Source organism: Lithobates pipiens, unplaced genomic scaffold (genome assembly GCF_037356315.1).
Source record: "Lithobates pipiens isolate NorthernLeopardFrog02 unplaced genomic scaffold, aLitPip1_a1.2 Scaffold_3, whole genome shotgun sequence".
Classification (NCBI taxonomy): Eukaryota; Metazoa; Chordata; class Amphibia; order Anura; family Ranidae; genus Lithobates; species Lithobates pipiens.
Window position 1 is genome coordinate 3,874,658 of NW_027507790.1, and position 17,230 is coordinate 3,891,887.

Sequence of the window (17,230 nt, forward strand, 5' to 3'; positions counted from 1 at the left end):
TCTCCTTGCTCCTCATCAGCTGGCATCTCTAACCCCACTAGACCTTCAGTCCTCTCTGAAACCTGCTCTGAGAGGAATGAAGGTGTAGAATTAGGTGTGTCACAGCCAAGTGCTTCCGGGAACTCTGCTAGTGGTACATCCACATCCGATTATAGCAGGCAAATGTCCCTGCCCCAGCTGCTGGACCGGCGGAAGAAGTTTACTCCCAGCCATCCACATGCCCAGCGGTTGAATGCTAGCTTGGCTAAATTGCTAGCACTTCAACTGCTGCCTTTTCAGTTGGTAGACTCGGCCCCCTTCCGTGAGTTTGTACAATGTGCGGTTCCTCAGTGGCAGGTCCCCAAACGCCACTCTTTCTCACGGAAGGCGATTCCGGCTCTCTACCGGCATGTGGAAGGCAATGTCCTTGCCTCGCTGGACAGGGCGGTCAGCGGTAAGGTGCATATTACCGCTGACTCATGGTCCAGCAGGCATGGACAGGGACGTTACCTGTCTTTCACGGCCCATTGGGTCACCCTTCTGGCTGCTGGGAAGGATGCAGGACAAGGTGCAGTAGTGTTGGAGGTTGTTCCGCCACCACGCCTCCAAAATGCTACTATTGGTTGTGACACACCTCTCTCCTCCACCCCCTCCTCTTCTTCTTCCTCCATGGCCTCTTCCAGTGCTCTGTCCTCAGAACCAGCGGTGCTCCGTAGGCGTTGCAGGGGCTACGCAAGTACGCAGGCAAAACGATGCCATGCCGTGCTTGCGCTGGTTTGTTTGGGGGACAGGAGCCACACTGGGGCGGATGTTTTGTCAGCTCTGCAGGGGCAGGCCGAGAGGTGGTTGACGCCACGCCAGCTTAAGCCAGGAATGGTGGTTTGCGACAATGGCACCAACCTCCTCTCCGCCCTCCGACAGGGACAACTGACCCATGTGCCCTGTGTAGCTCACGTCCTTAACCTGGTGGTGCAGCGGTTCTTGGGCAGGTACCCCGGCTTACAGGATGTCCTGAAACAGGCCAGGAGAGTCTGTGTGCATTTCCGCCGATCATTTAATGCCTGTGCTCGGCTGGCTGAGCTCCAAAAGGAGTTGAACCTGCCCAAGAACCGCCTTATATGTGACATGCCCACCAGATGGAACTCAACATTGGCCATGCTGCAGCGGCTGCACACGCAGCAGAGGGCCATCAATGAGTACCTGTGCGACTACGGCACCAGGACAGGGTCAGGGGAGCTTGGTTTTTTCTCACCACGCCAGTGGGGCATGATCAGGGATGCATGCACTGTCCTGTCACCGTTTGAGGAGGCCACAAGGATGGTGAGCAGTGACAGTGCATGCATCAGTGACACTGTACCTCTTGTCCACCTCTTGGAGCATACGCTGCGTGGAATAATGGACAGGGCACTTGAGGCAGAACAGAGGCAGGAAGAGGAGGACTTCCTTGCCTCTCAAGGCCCCCTTTATCCAGACAGTGTTCCTGCTGTGCCACCCATCACACAGGAAGAGGGTGAGGAGGAGGAAGAGGAGGAGGAGGATGATTGTGTCAGCATGGAGGTGGAAGCTGGCACTCAGCATCAGCAGCAGCAGCAGCAGTCTTATAGGGATGATTTACAGTCCCAAGAAACACGTGGACTTGTACGTGGCTGGGAGGAGGTAGCTGCGGATCATGTTGTCCTTAGTGACCCAGAGGACTCCGGACCGAATGCCTCAGCTAACCTACGCTGCATGGCCTCCCTGATCCTGCAAAGCCTGCGGAAGGATCCTCGTATTCTTCGGATCAAGGAGAGGGACCATTACTGGCTGGCCACTCTCCTTGATCCACGGTACAAGGGTAAGGTTGCCGACCTTATCTTGCCATCGCAGAGGGAGCAGAGGATGAGACATCTCCGGGAGGCCTTGCAGAAAGCTCTGTGCAACGCGTTCCCAGAGACTGGGAGGTCACAAACTCCTGGTCCTGGACACCGTGTTGCTGAGGCATCAGTCAGAAGGAGCGGTGGAGAAGGTGGCCGTCTGACTGATGCTTTCAGACAATTTTTTAGTCCGCAGCCCCAAGGTATGATTGGTTCCAGCACCCATCGCCAGCGTCTAATTTACATGGTGCAGGAATACCTAGGGGCAAGGTCAGACTTGGACACCTTTCCCACTGAAAATCCTCTGGCTTACTGGGTCTTGAGGATGGATCACTGGCCAGAGCTTGCACAGTATGCAATTGAGCTACTGGCCTGTCCTGCATCCAGCGTTCTTTCGGAACGCACCTTCAGTGCTGCTGGTGGCTTCGTTACCGATCACAGGGTGTGCCTGTCCACCGAATCAGTTGATCGACTGACCTTCATCAAGATGAATCAGTCTTGGATCACCCACAGCTACCAAGCACCTGAAGCTGATGTAACCGAATAATTTTTTTTGAAATACCACATCCCTTCAAGACTGCCTATGCTGATGCTGAGTGACTGTCCTCTTATGTTGATTGTCTATCCTTTTCCTCCTCCGCTGATATGTTGGAAGAACATTTTTGGTTCTGGGTGATGCCAGCAGCCCAATTTTTCTGCCCCTGTTTAACAGGGGCGTTTAAGTAAAATTTTTGATGCAATGCTTTGCAGCAGGGCTAATTCCTGCAATAAAACTAGAGTGTATGGCAGAGGTTGCAGTGTGATGGCACCAGTGCCTAAGGCCCAATTTTTCTGCCCCTGTTTAACAGGGGCGTTTAAGTACAATTTTTGATGCAATGCTTTGCAGCAGGGCTAATTCCTGCAATAAAACTAGAGTGTATGGCAGAGGTTGCAGTGTGATGGCACCAGTGCCTAAGGCCCAATTTTTCTGCCCCTGTTTAACAGGAGCGTTTAAGTAAAATTTTTGATGCAATGCTTTGCAGCAGGGCTAATTCCTGCAATAAAACTAGAGTATATGGCAGAGGTTGCAGTGTGATGGCACCAGTGCCTAAGGCCCAATTTTTCTTCCCCTGTTTAACAGGGACATGTAATTACAATTCTTGATATAATATTTCACAGGAGGGCCCCTTCCTGTGCCCACCCAGAGTAACGGTGAGGACTTATAGTGTTGTGGCACCAGCACCACAACCACCAAAGGTCAATTTTTCTACCACTGTTCAACAATGGCATGTAATTACAATTCTTGATATAATCATTCACAGCAGGGCGCTCCAGCGCCCACCAAGAGTCACTTTGAGGGCTTACAATGTTGTTGCAAAACCAACACCTTGTTCCGCCATTTCTGCAGAGCATATAGGGCAGGCCCCTACTTTCAAACATCCAATTTACAAACATCTCCTACTTGCAAACGGAAGGAGACAACAGCAAGTGAGATGAAAAAAGATGGACGACAAAACATATTATACAGGGGTGATAACCCTTCCCTATGTTTTCCAAAAAGCTTAAAAATAGTTTTTTTGACTGGAGCTACACTTTAAAAATGTACCAGTTGAAAATTACAAACAGATTCAACTTAACACAACAAACCTTCACAGTCCCTGTCTTGTTTGCACCGCCTGTATACTGCTGTTCTGAGTATATAGGGCCTGGGGGCCACACGCATTTCCTTTTTTTTAATATGGGTACAGGGTTCCCCTTAATATGCGTACGAAACCCAAAGGGGCTGGTAATGGGCAGGGAGGGCTACCCATGCCATTTTTCTGAATGATTTTCAACCATATTGCAGGAACCAGATATAACATTAAAACCGCAAGCAGTTTTAAATGGTGTTATTTCCGTTTAATGTCATTTTGTGCAGGGACTGTTCTAAACACGGGAAACACGTGGCACTTCACAGGCATACTACAGACACCCCCCAGGCACCATATTTAAAGGAATATTTCACTTTTTTTTTTTCACTTTAATCGTCATTAAAATCAGTGCTCCCGCCAAAATGGTAGTTTTTAAAACTTTTTTTTGCAGTGACCCATGTCCCCTGAGGCAGGAGGCAGGTCGCCAAACCCTTTTTAGGACAGTATCTTGCATATTAGCCGTTAAAATTAGCACTTTCCAATTCGAACGTTCGAGTCCCATAGACTTCAATGGGGTTCTAACGTTCGTACCGAACGCGGGGGTCGTTCGCAAGTTCTGGTGCGAACCGAACCGGGGAGTGTTCGGCTCATCCCTAGTAAACACAGTTTCCGGTTCTCTGAGGGGAGAACAGACAGATCGTCTGTTCCAAATCTGTCATCTCCCATGCACAGTCCCATCTCGCCTGCACAGTGCCACCCCCCCTTCAGTTAGAACACAATAGGACACACTTAACCCCTTCACTGCCCCCTAGTGGTTAACCCCTTCACTGCCAGTGACATTTTTACATTAACCAATGCAATTTTATAGCACTGATCACTGTAAAAATTACAATGGTCCCAAAAATGTGTCAAAATTGTCAGACGTGTCCGCCATAATGTCGCAGTCCCGGTAAAAATTGCAGCTTGCCGCCATTACTAGTAAAACAAAAAAAATTATAATAAAAAAGACATAAAATCAAATACCACCAAAAGAAAGCTCTATTTGTGCAAAAAAAAAGGACGTCAATTTTGTTTGGGAGCCACGTCGCACGACCGCACAATTGTCAGTTAAAGCAGCGCAGTGCCGAATCGCAAAAAGTGCTCTGGTCTTTGGGCAGCCAAATGGTCCGGGGTTGAAGTGGTTAAAGTATAATTCCAGCTTACACTTAACCAGCCTTAAAACTGTCCTCTCCCCTTCCTAACACATAAGTTAACTAACTTGTGTAAGAAAGATATACCTGCCGATATTCAAGGCGGTCCAGTCTTATGATCTCCCCTGGCAGCTGCAGGAAAGAGAGCACTCCAACAACCGCTATTACAGCCTGCCACCCATAGGTTTTGATGGTCCATCCATTGTTAGTGCTCCCTCCTCTCTCCTGAAGCTGCGCTGGCTGACACAGGGGAGCCAAATTACATTACTGGATATATATATATATATATATATATATATATATTTCTTGCATAGGTTAGTTAGCATATGGTAGGTGTTAAAAGGTGGGGAAGGGGCAGTTTTAAGACTAGTTAAGTGTAAGCTGGCATTTCACTTTAAGGAAATGTATTAAGAGAAAATTGTTAGCTGTCTGATGGCTTCTGGTCTTCTTTCTGCAGTACTTAGTTGGAAGAAGAGTTTACATTTTTCTTTTACAGATTTTATTTCAGTACAAAATTCAAGACAATTTAAAAAAATCACATAACCATCGAAAACCGGTATTTCAGTAGTGAATGGAGCTTGGCACATTACATCAGATCAGGGCTGCTAATTTATCTCTGGGACTCTGGTACTAAAATCTTCCCACTGGAATGTCCCTGTAACCACCAATGCCATTATTATCTTATTCAGTTTTTCAGAAAAGTCCCCGCTGAATTTTCTATTCTGGTTTTAGTGCTTGTTCCCCTGTGCTTTTGTAAAGTAGCAGCTATAGTAAAATAATTATATGATTTGTGCCCTTCTAGATTTTGTTTTCCGTCTAAAATTAGAATTGTGCCAGGTGCTGAGAGTGGCCCAGTAATATTTTACACCTTGATCTTACTTCTCTGGGGTTGTATAAGCACCCACATTATTCAAAATCTGCAGACGCACAGTTTTTATGTCACAATAAGAAAAGACGACAACAAATTACATCTAAAATGGGAAAATCTGAATATGTTCTTTTGAAGGGTGGACGAAACATGTTATGCGGCTTAGCAAATCTGTTTCACAGACAAAGAGAAAGGAACCAATATATTATTTTATAGATATCTTAAGGTGATTCGTTTAAAGTGGAACTCCAGCTTACAGAAAAAAAATATATAGAGGAATTAAAAAAACAACATTGTACCTGTACAAATAAAATAAATAAAGTTGTATTTTTTTTTTTTTAATAAAACAAAAAACATAGCAAGGGCCCTTTCATACAGGTTCTGTAAAGCGGATCCGCCTGCTCAGAAGGGGATCTGTCTGCAATGCAGAAGGGACATTTACACAGCCCGCTCTCCTCTATGGGGCAGTTTGGATGGAAACAGACCACCTGTCCATTTCCATCAGATTGCCATCTGATCTGCCAGAATAGATCCCTGTTTTTTTGCAGTCAGGATCGGATGGTGGCGGGTGTCAATGGACAGGTACGGGTGGGACAAATTTAGATGGTGGTGGTGGGGGGGGGGGGGGGGGAATCACGATTTTAGTCTTGCCAAGGGCAGCACAAAACCAAAATACAGCACTGTGTGAAAGTGCACTAAAACCAGAGTGTCCATACGTCACTCCATTCTCAGCACAGCTGCACTTCCACCCACCACCGCAGCTGTCGCCAGACAGTGCAGCAGGCCAAGAATTTTCAAAGCTGGATGGGTGGAGCATGATGGGAATTCACAGACACTAGTTCCCAATAAGGCCTGGTTCACACCTATGCAGGTTGCAGTTTGCATATTCCGGGTGCATTTCACATTTTTTAATAAACGTTTTTGTTCCATTGAAGTCTATGGGACCAAAAACCAGAGAAAAAAGTCCCTGGCCTTTTCCATAAAATGCACAGATGTGAACATGTCCCATAGGAAACCATGTTAAATGGACTGCAGTGTGTTTCTGCAAAACTAAAAATGCATAGGTGTGAACCAGGCCAAGTCTGCATCTGATTGATAGCATCAATGGGCACAATCGTTAACCAATAAACAGCCTGCTATTTGCTATAGAATCAGCCCATCACCTGCTGCAAATCACAAGTAAAGAGCGGACCCAATGGAGAGGCGGAGACCCTAACTCCCAAATGGGGAACTAGGGTCTCTGTTTCCCCATTGGTAGTCTCACTGGTTGCTAGGAGGCTGTAGGCTGTGAAGCTGACAGCATCTTTAACCACATGCCGACCGTCACACGCCGATTTACATTGGCAGAATGGCACGGGCAGGCAAAAGGGTGTACCCATACATCCCTTTGAAATTCCCGCCTAGAGGGCGCACACACCTGATGTTCGAACTCGATGTTCGACGGCAACCCACGATTGCGATGAAGAGAGCCATTTCCTATTCTGCCTAGCAACATGACATGGATCTACTGCTCCCTGTCATCGGGGGCAGTGATCTCTGTCATGTTGTAGTGAGCCCATCTCCCCTACAGTTATAACACACCCAGGGAACACACTTAACCCCTTGATCTCCCCCTTCCCTGCCAGTGTCATAATAATAGTAGTAATCAGTGGCTATTTTTAGTTCTGATTGCTGTATAAATGTCAATGGTCCCAAAATAGTGTCAAAACTGTCCGAACTGTCCACCGCAATGTCGCAGTCACGATAAATATCACAGATTGCCGTTATTATTAGTAAAAAAAAATGTATAATAAAAATGGCATAAATCTATCCCCTATTTTGTAGACCCTATAACTTTTGCGCAAACAAATCAATATACGCTTTTTTTTTTTTTTTTATCAAAAATATGTAGAAGAATACATGTCGGCCTAAACTGTGGAAGAAATTAGTTTTTTTAATTTTTGGGGGATATTTATTATAGCAAAAAGTAAAAATATTGTTTTTTTTCAAAATGTATGCTTTTTTTTGTTTATCGCGCAAAAAATAAAAACAGCAGAGGTGATCAAATACCACCAAAAGAAAGCTCTATTTGTGCGGAAAAAAGGACAATTTTCTTTGGGTAAAACGTTTCTTTGAGCAATTGTCAGCTAAAGCGGCGCAGTGCCGAATCGCAAAAAATGCTCTGGTCAGGAAGGGGGTAAATCCTTCCGGGGCTGAAGTGGTTAACAACCAGTGACAGGTGAAGAGAGAGTGGTGGTGACAAATATGCTGCTCTGCTATGCAGTGTACAAAGAAAGGCACAGTACCCGTCTCTGTATGCCAACTTAGAGCTGGTCTTAATTACCTCCAGTTTCATTATTTATGAACGGGAAGCAATTTGGTGCACTTTTACAAAGTGCCACCATTAAGAACTACCTAAATCACTGCATGTGTAAGTGATCTACCAAAATATGCAGCAGGGGATTTTTTCAATCTGGCACATGCTATTTTCATGTGAATGCGGCCTATATGGTGCTTTAAAACAAGCTTTCTTTGAGCTTTGTAGCTACAGACACTGTGGAGAAATCTGTCTTCACAATTCACAGCACCCCACGCTGTTCCCCTCTCCCAGAGCATCTTATTTGTGTTTACATTAGAGGTTAGAACGGCCTTTCTCAACCTTTTCGACACAGTATTTAAGGTACCGACACCATTTTTTCGGGCTGTTTTCTGTTTGTCCGTTATCCTGACCCCATGGCCCTCCTGGCCTGGGGTCTGTGTTGCATGGATCTGCGCCTGAGAGTATAGGCCCAGGAATGTCTTGGAGCCTACTGATCCAGGGGTGGTCCTGTGCTGTCTCGCCTGTGGTAAGAAGCCAAGAGAACTGGAGAATCCAGGGAAGAACTTATCAGGTTGAGGACCGAGCACAAGGCTGGTGTCTCTGGAGAAGCCTGGAAACTCAGTTGAAGGATGCAACCTGGAGTATTGCCGGGTCGGCTGAATGAATCTGGTACTGTATGGTAGTACTTCCTAAAACTCTCAAAACCACTAAGTTCAATTGACAAGTCTGCGGCAGAGACTTTGTTTATCATCTCATCGGCTAGGTCAAGTGAGAGGGGCCTATCCAGTGACTGCTGGATCCAGTCTGTGGAGCTGTTTGTACTCTGGATCTGACGAATACCTCTAACCCGCAATTACTAAGTGTCTGAACTCCCCCTTGTCCTCTAACCCTCTATTGAAGGACTGTGTCTTTTGTCTTTCTTTGGTGTTATCCCTAAATAAATCTGCAAAAAGGATTACGTGTCGGATTTATCATCATTTGGGCTACTTTCCACGGGACCTCCATAAGACAAAGAGGCGAGAAGGTGAGGTAATGGTAAGCCCGAATAAAACCAGCAGCTCCCTCAGGGGTTAGTGCTACATACTGCATCAGCAAGGTCTCTCCCAGGCAAAGATTTTAAGATGTGCTGTTCAAGCTCTTTTGAAGATGCACAAAGAAACGCATTGTTAAGGCCCGTAGACACAGTGGTTGGGCAAGTAAGCTTAAAGTGTATGTAAACATGATTCATGAAATTTGACCTGGGTGCATACAGTATATCTGTAGTGTTTTCTTATCTCTCTCCAAAGCACTAAGTCCTGTGTGTGTCTACTATTTTGTTGATAACTTGTGACAGGTTCTCCTTCAGCCAAGATAAAACCAGCCTGAAATTTGTGTTATGGGGAGTTTCTATAAATAGATTAGCAGGGAGCTGGTCTATTCAAAGCACAGCTCTGCAAATTTCTTCCTTCCTTTGCCTATGTGGAGTGGGGGTGTGTGCCTTTCCTCCAATCAGCTGCCTGGGCTGTATGCCAAGAATCCACACCCAGTGCTCAACAGGAAGAGAAAATCTCTAACACCATGTGCACGTTATAAAGAATATATAAAGCTGAAGACAGCAGATGCCCATGTAAAAGGTATGTAGGGAGATTTGTATCATCTGAGGTTGTTTACTTCACTGGGTATATGTGAGGGTTTACATACATTTTAATGCAGCAGATGAAAGACACATGCTTTCTTCTCTTCAACATCAGAAAATGTCCTGCACAGAACTGGTGGAAACCAGTGGGACCCAGGTACACCCGTAGACTGGGGTTTCAAGATGTGCTGGTCAAGCTCTTTTGAAGAAGCACAAAAAACAATCAATGCTGTTTTTTTATTTCCTTTGCATGTAATTGAGTATTCTTTGCAAAGCTTTACCGCATTTACTAAGTTCTAGAGCAGTGATGGCGAACCTTGGCACCCCAGATGTTTTGGAACTACATTTCCCATGATGCTCAACTACACTGCAGAGTACATGAGCATCATGGGAAATGTAGTTCCAAAACATCTGGGGCGCCAAGGTTCGCCATCACTGCTCTAGAGCATGTGCATTTGCAGTGCACAGTATATTTGCCTTTAGTAAATCAACCCCATTGGTCAGCCAAGGAAACTTAATGCAGCAAAGAAATAAAAATGAAAGATACATCATGCTTACATCCCTTCGACATTGCAAGATGTCCAGCAGTGCCATCAGAACAGTACTGGTGGAAACCAGTGAGACCAAGGTAAACCCATATACTGTCTGGAGAAGTCTGGCCAGAAATGGTCTTCATGTATGAATTTCAGCCAAAAAAGTCATACCTTCGACATGGAAACGAGACTAAGTGACTTAAATATGCATGAAAATTAACACAACAATAACAATATTAAATTAACATAACAATACAGTCTGCAGGCAACAGAGGAGCATGGTGGAGGTTCTTTGCAAGTATGGGGCTGGATTTCTGCAAATGGAGTTGGAGATTAGCTCAGATACTTATCCATCATGCCATACCATCAGGGAGGCATGTAATTGGCCCCAAATGTATTCTACAGCAGGACAACAAGCCCAAACATACATGCAATGTCATTAAGAACTATCTTCAGCATAAAAAAGAAGGCGTCCTAGAAGTGATGGTTTGGCCACCACAGAGCCCTGATTTCAACCTCATTGAGTCTGTCTGGGATTACATGAAGAGATAGAAGTATTTGAGGCTGTCTACCAGCCACAGAAAATCTATGGTTAGTTCTCCAAGATGTTTGGAACAACCTACCTGCCGAGTTCCTTTAAACACTGTGGAGATGATCTACAAAAGCTGTGTGCCATCAGTAGAGACACATGGTGAAGCGCAACGCACATTTTCATATTTACAAAATGGTGCGCCGGTAACAGAGCGCAAATCCCCCATTTACTATAGCAATCCCAGAGCACAGGAGAATGCAATCTGTGTGCCACTATGGACATGGCGCAATATTGACAGAAGATGGAGGTGCCAATATTATGGGGTGATGTGAGGAAGTAATAAATATGCCCAAAATAGAATGAGAAAGTAACTTTTTCAGAGAAAGCCCGGTGTGCCTGCAAGTACGTTTATAACTGCCTGAGATCAATGTAAGCAGTACGCATGAGCAAGCAGCTGTTTTTCACTGCGCGGCCAAAATCTTAGTAAATGTTAAGCAACGTACATGCAGTTGCATGGGCTGGAGGGGTGCACCTCTAAACTTGACACTTTTTTTTTTTACGCTGGTTCACCTTTTATGTATTTTTTTAAGGAGATTTGCACACAGGTCATGTTAGCATGTTACGTTGCCAACATGTCACGTGCACCTTGCTAAAATTATGTAAAAAGACTCTCCTCGCTCCTCTGATTCAGAGCTGCAGACTTCTCTAAATATGCTGGAGGATTCTCTAAGTATACTTAACCACTTGCCGACCAGCGCACGACGATGTACGTCGACAGAATGGCACGGCAGGCAAATGGGCGTACATGTACGTCCCTTTAAATTTGCCGCCCTGCCATCGGGAGCGCGCCACCGCCGGCGCGCTCCCGCGCTGGTCGGGACCCCCGTGAGTCCGGTCGCGGGCTCGATCGCCGCGGGCATCCCCGCGATCGTCTCACGGAGCGGCCAAATGAAGAAATGCCATTGTAAACAGCATTTCTTCATTCTGCCTAGCAACTAGTGACGCTGATCTCTGCTCCATGTGATTGGAGCAGAGATCAGTGTTCACTAAATGAAAGCCCAACCCCCCCCACAGTTAGTAACACACCCCTAGGAACACTTAACCCCTACACTGTCACCCACTGGTTAACCCCTTCACTACCAGTGTCATTTACACAGGAATCACTGCATTTGTATAGCAGTGATTACTGTATAAATGACAATGGTCCCAAAAATGTCCGATGGGTCCCCCACAATGTCGCAGTCACAATAAAAATCGCTGATCGCCGCCATTACTAGTAAAAAAAAAAATAATAAAAAATTATTAATAAAAATTCTATAAAACTATCCCTATTTTGTAAACGCTATAACTTTTGCGCAAACCAATCAATAATCGCTTATTGCGATTTTTTTTACCAAAAATATGTAGAAGAATACGTATCGGCCTAAACTGAGGGAAAAAAATGTTTTTTATATATTTTTGGGGGATATTTATTATAACAAAAAGTAAAAAATAATGTGTTTTTTTCAAAATTGTCGCTCTATTTTTGTTTATAGCGCAAAAAATAAAAACCGCAGGGGTGATCAAATACCACCAAAAGAAAGCTCTATTTATGGGAAAAAAAGGACGTCAATTTTGTTTGGGAGTCATGTCGCACGAACGCGCAATTGTCAGTTAAAGCGACGCAGTGCCGAATCGCAAAAAGTGGTCTGTTCTTTGACCAGCAAATTGGTCCGGTCTGAAAGTGGTTAAATTAAAGTCCTTGTAAAAATTCCCATTTTTTTACTTTCATGCATCCTATGCATGAAGGTAAAACACCTCTGTGCAGCCCCCCAACCCCCCAATACTTACCTGAGCTCCATCTCGATCCAGTGATGTGCATGAGAGCCACAGCTCTCTGAGGACTCCCCTCCTCATTGGCTTAGGCAGCAGCAGGAGAAATTGACTTTTGCTGCTTTCAATCACAGTCAGTGAGCCAATGAGGAGAGAGAGGAGGCAGGACTGAGTCATGGCTTTGTGTGTGAATGGGCATGTAGAACAGCTGCTCAGGAGTGAGCCTGCCTAGGTGCCCCCACATCAAGTTGCTTGCTCTGGGGGCACTCGGCCAGGGCCAGTGTTCTGGCATATTCAGTCCGGCAATCGTATACAGTCCGCCCAAGCGGGGCGGAGCAGAAGGATCTTTTCGGAAAATCTCCAAAGATGAACGGCGCCTGCGCCGTGAGTGGAGGTGGTAGCCCCACCATCCAAGTGGACATAGGGCTGCCGATATTAGAGCGCCCCTTGCGGGCTCGCTTCACTCGCCACGCTTCGGGCACAGCCTCGCTGCGCTCGGCTCTTTTACATTCTAACTCTATGTCCACTTAGATGGTGGGGCTAGAACCTGGACTCACGGCGCAGGCGCCGTTCATCTTCGGCTATTTTCCGAATCTGTGTGTGCTGTGTACTGCGCATGCGCAGTACAGAGCGGACACTATCCGATGGGGGACACAATATGATAGGACACCGGCACTCCAACTAGGCGAACTAGGCAGCCACCTAGGGCGTGCTGCTGCCTAGGGGGCATAGCCACTGACTTCCCTGCTACTCTGGCCAGGGAACACGAGGGGCTGAAGAATGCCATCCTACACTTGGCTGGCTGACTCTCCAGAGAAAGCAGGAGCTGTGCTGCGGAGGAGCTCAGCCTGTTAGGGGGGTGACACAGAGGAGGCTCCCAGGAGTCGAAGGACAGCTGGGGAGGTTGAGGAGGTGGGCCCCATGTCTCAGGTCTCTGGATGTAGGAGAAATTCTGCTGCCCCAGTGAGTGCGCTCTGACCCTGTAGTCACCCCTGCCCTAGGCAAGTGGTGTTAGTCTTGCCTAGGGTACAAAATAGTCAAGCACCGGTCTTGCACTTGGCAGGAGGGAGGGGCTACCAGGAACACCGGCAGGGGACCCGAGAAGAGGAGGATTGGGGCTTCTATGTGCAAAACCATAGCACAGAGCAGGTATGATAATTTTTTATTTTTTTTTATTTTAAACAAGTCTTTAATATAACTTTAGCAGACTGAAAGTGAGCAAATAAGGAGTCCATTGTTTATAAGTTTTCATACACTTTCCTAGAAAATATATAAAAAAGGCCTTGTTAGGACAGAATCAAATGAGCTATTTAGCCTCTGGGTGAAATGTGTAATACAGGGAGTGCCCCAGCTCAAACTAAATTGTCATATTGTCAGACGCACTCCGGAGATACAGAAAGCCACTGGAACATGCGCCAAACATATAGACAGACTCGCACACACCCCATCAACAGACACAATCGTTTTCTCCTGTCCTGACATGATTGGAAAGTTGGAAGAAAGCCTCTTATTGTGAAGTGAGGAAGTGATATTAGAGGAAATGAGAAGCACAACAGGATACTTGGCTGGATCTCTTCTCTCATACATTGCATATCTGGAGCCCCCAAACTGTGAGTGTGAACTGTCTACTACTACAAACTGCCTGCTTTCTGTTCTGTTCCCAAGCTGTATCATATATATGTCAATGGTCATTTGTGACTCTGTCTATGATGTCATACTGTGGTTGTGTGTCACAATCTTTTCTCTATTAGGTCCATTATTATGCGTTGTACTGAGCAGTCTGACTATAGTCTGTACCAACCCATTCCCCACCTCCTCTCTCCATAACATCCCCCTATAATAGCTTTTATCTGTCCTCTTCCTTCCTTTGCCTTCTCTCTTTATGATGTCCTGCTAGACTCTGCTCTCATCCTGGCTCATGTGTTGGGATTTCCTCTCCATCATTAACAATTTCACTTTTTACAAATAAGTTTTCTTCTACAGCCTGCAGACACCTCCCAACGGTAAGCTGGTACCCTTTCTTATAGTTATTACATGTATGCTGCTATTACTGCTCATTCAGGATCACAAAGGCATTTATAACCATTGTGGAAAGTACACTTCATCAATCAATCACTAATCATTACTACACTTTGCACATCATTACTGCTCTATGTAATCAATATATTTTTTTTATATATTCTATAGTATTCTACTTTTTACAAGGATTTGTTAAAAAATTTGAGAGAGATAGCAGTGTATCAGGCAGATACTGGGAAAGATTGCCTAGAAATCGCATCTCTCTAAGGACGCTTGAGTTCAAGGTTAACTTGAGAGTATTTGAGAAGTATGAAATTAATATATCTCTATCCGGCTGCATAGCTGCCAACATTTTAAAACAAATTCCAGAGATACTTTGTTCTGCATTTATTTCACATACATATATCCAGTTGCAAAACATGTATTAATTACTAATATAAATATGATATAAATATAAAAAAAAAAAAAAAAAAATTATATATAGATATAGATATAGATATAGATATAGATATAGATATAGATAGATATAGATATAGATATAGATCTATATATATAGCTCTCTATACAAAATGTCATGCTCAGCCAGCCTAATAAAGTTTGAACATTCGCAACATAATCATAGAGATCCATATGTGTGTGTGTGTATATATATATATATATATATATATATATATATATATATATATATATATATATATATATACACATATGGATCTCTATGATTATGTTGCAAATGTTCAAACTTTATTAGGCTGGCTGAGCATGACATTTTGTATAGAGAGCTATATATATATATATATATATATATATATATATATATATATATATATATATAGATATAGATATAGATCTGTATGTAGATCTATATATATATGTGATGTGAGGAAGGTACCTCTGATGGGGCATCTGATGTAAGGACAGACTCCGCTTGGGACACCTGATGGAATCTGGTGGCAGGCAACGTGGCTAGTGACGTGCTCAGGGCTCCCACTGATTCTGCATTATGGTGAGTTGAATGATTTAATTTCATATTACAATGTAATAATAGAAATAATGCGCTTCAATCATCTTGACACCATAACAATCATGGCGCCGGGATGATTGAAGCGCTAACACCAGGTATTTGGAGTAACTTTAACTGCTGATTGTGAAACTCTGGAAAGCACATATTGCTATTGTGGTGTAGGATCGGGGGGCTGCTGTCTCTCCTTTCCCTCTCCCCCCCTCCTTTCCCTCTCCCCCCGCATTCATCTCAGACTCTAACCACACCCATTTAGCCACGCCCCCATGTAAGCCACACCCACTATTCCCCGTAAACCACGCCCATATTTTGCACGCCTCATTTTCATCTTTTTATATGCCACACCTATAACTGCATGCCCCGCCCCCTAATTATAATACAACTTCACCTACTGTCAAAAAAGTGTCCCAATTTTTTTTTTTACAATGTTGGCAACTATGATACGGTATATATATATATAGATCTATCTATCTATCTATCTATCTATCTATATATTGTGAGGGGTTAGCTCGGCAGCGGGTGTGTGTGACCCCCTGGATGGGTTCACAACACAAAGTCAGGCACAGCAGACAGCGGTGTAGGTTCAAAAAACAAAAGATGCGGTTTATTTATGCTCCATGCAGTGATACATATAACAGCCAAACAAAATAAAACAAGAAAAATAAATCCTGGTCAGCTTGACCTCTTACTACACACGTAGACTCCCTGTCTAACAACTGGGTGCAGCCTTGTGCTGTACCAGTCCCTGCCTTTGTTGTAAAGGTTTTGCCACACAGGCGTTAACTCACCGCACAGTACAGGTGACACACTCCCCAGTCTATACAACACAAAACTGGTTCCAGGATGGAGCATCTCCCTAAGCATGCTGGGGTTTTTTGTAGAGGTCTTAATGAGCCCACTTACTACAGCTGGGCTCATTAACTCTTCCCCTCTAATTGTAAAAGTCTGCATAAAGCCTGAATCTAGGACACACATATTTCCCATCCTGGATACAACCAGGTGATTTTACCTGCGTGCTGCCACATACCCCCCCCCCTCTTGTTTCAACCTTGGGGTTGTAACACAAGCAGCCAGACACGCATGTATCCGAGACAAAGCATCCACATTCCCCATTTTAACACCAGGGCGATGCTTAACTGTAAAGTTAAATTCCTGTAGGGCCAGGAACCACCTATTTACCCTTCTATTGGTCTCCTTGTTTTGAGCCATCCACTTTAAAGGAGCGTGATCAGTCACCAGGTCAAAGTGCCTACCTAGCAGATAGTACCGAAGGGAATCTAGAGCCCACTTCACTGCTAAACATTCCTTCTCAATCGTGGAGTAATTTACCTCATGGGACTTCAACTTCCTGCTGAGGTAAATGACTGGGTGCTCTTCCCCGTTCCAGACCTGGGATAACACTGCTCCTAACCCAACGTCTGATGCATCAGTTTGTACCACGAAGTCCTTAGAGAAGTCTGGTGAGTACAACACTGGCTGGCTACATAAGGCTGTTTTTAAGGACTGAAATGCTTCTTCAGCCTCTGGGGACCATTTAACCATGACCGACTCTTTCCCTTTTGTCAGGTTGGTGAGGGGCACAGCCTGAGAAGCAAAATGGGGAATGAATCGTCGATAATAGCCAGCGATTCCCAGAAAGGCTCGTACCTGTTTCTTGCTGTTGGGACGTGGCCAACTCTGTATGGCCTCGACTTTATTGACTTGGGGTTTTATCACCCCCCTCCCAATAGTGTACCCAAGATATTTGGCCTCCTCCTGTCCAATGGTACACTTCTTTGGATTGGCCGTAAACCCAGCTTCCCGGATAGAGTCTAGGACTGCTTGTACTTTTGGCAAATGTGAGACCCAGTCTGTGCTATGGATAATCACATCATCCAGGTAAGCTGCAGCATATTTCTG

The 17,230-nt window shown here is 44.9% G+C and overlaps 1 protein-coding gene across 2 annotated transcripts in view; it reads left to right on the forward strand.

Annotated features, from left to right (window-relative positions):
• The first annotated feature begins 13,690 nt into the window (after positions 1 to 13,690).
• LOC143940104 (uncharacterized) overlaps positions 13,691 to 17,230 on the forward strand; it is a 44,848-nt gene continuing 41,308 nt past the window's right edge. The window contains exon 1 of one of the 2 annotated variants that reach the window (XM_077461167.1): positions 13,691 to 13,901. The gene's annotated coding sequence lies outside the window, so the exon portion shown is untranslated. Of the gene's footprint in view, positions 13,902 to 14,138; positions 14,295 to 17,230 lie in introns of those variants that run through there. The other variant, XM_077461168.1, reaches the window with a different exon arrangement.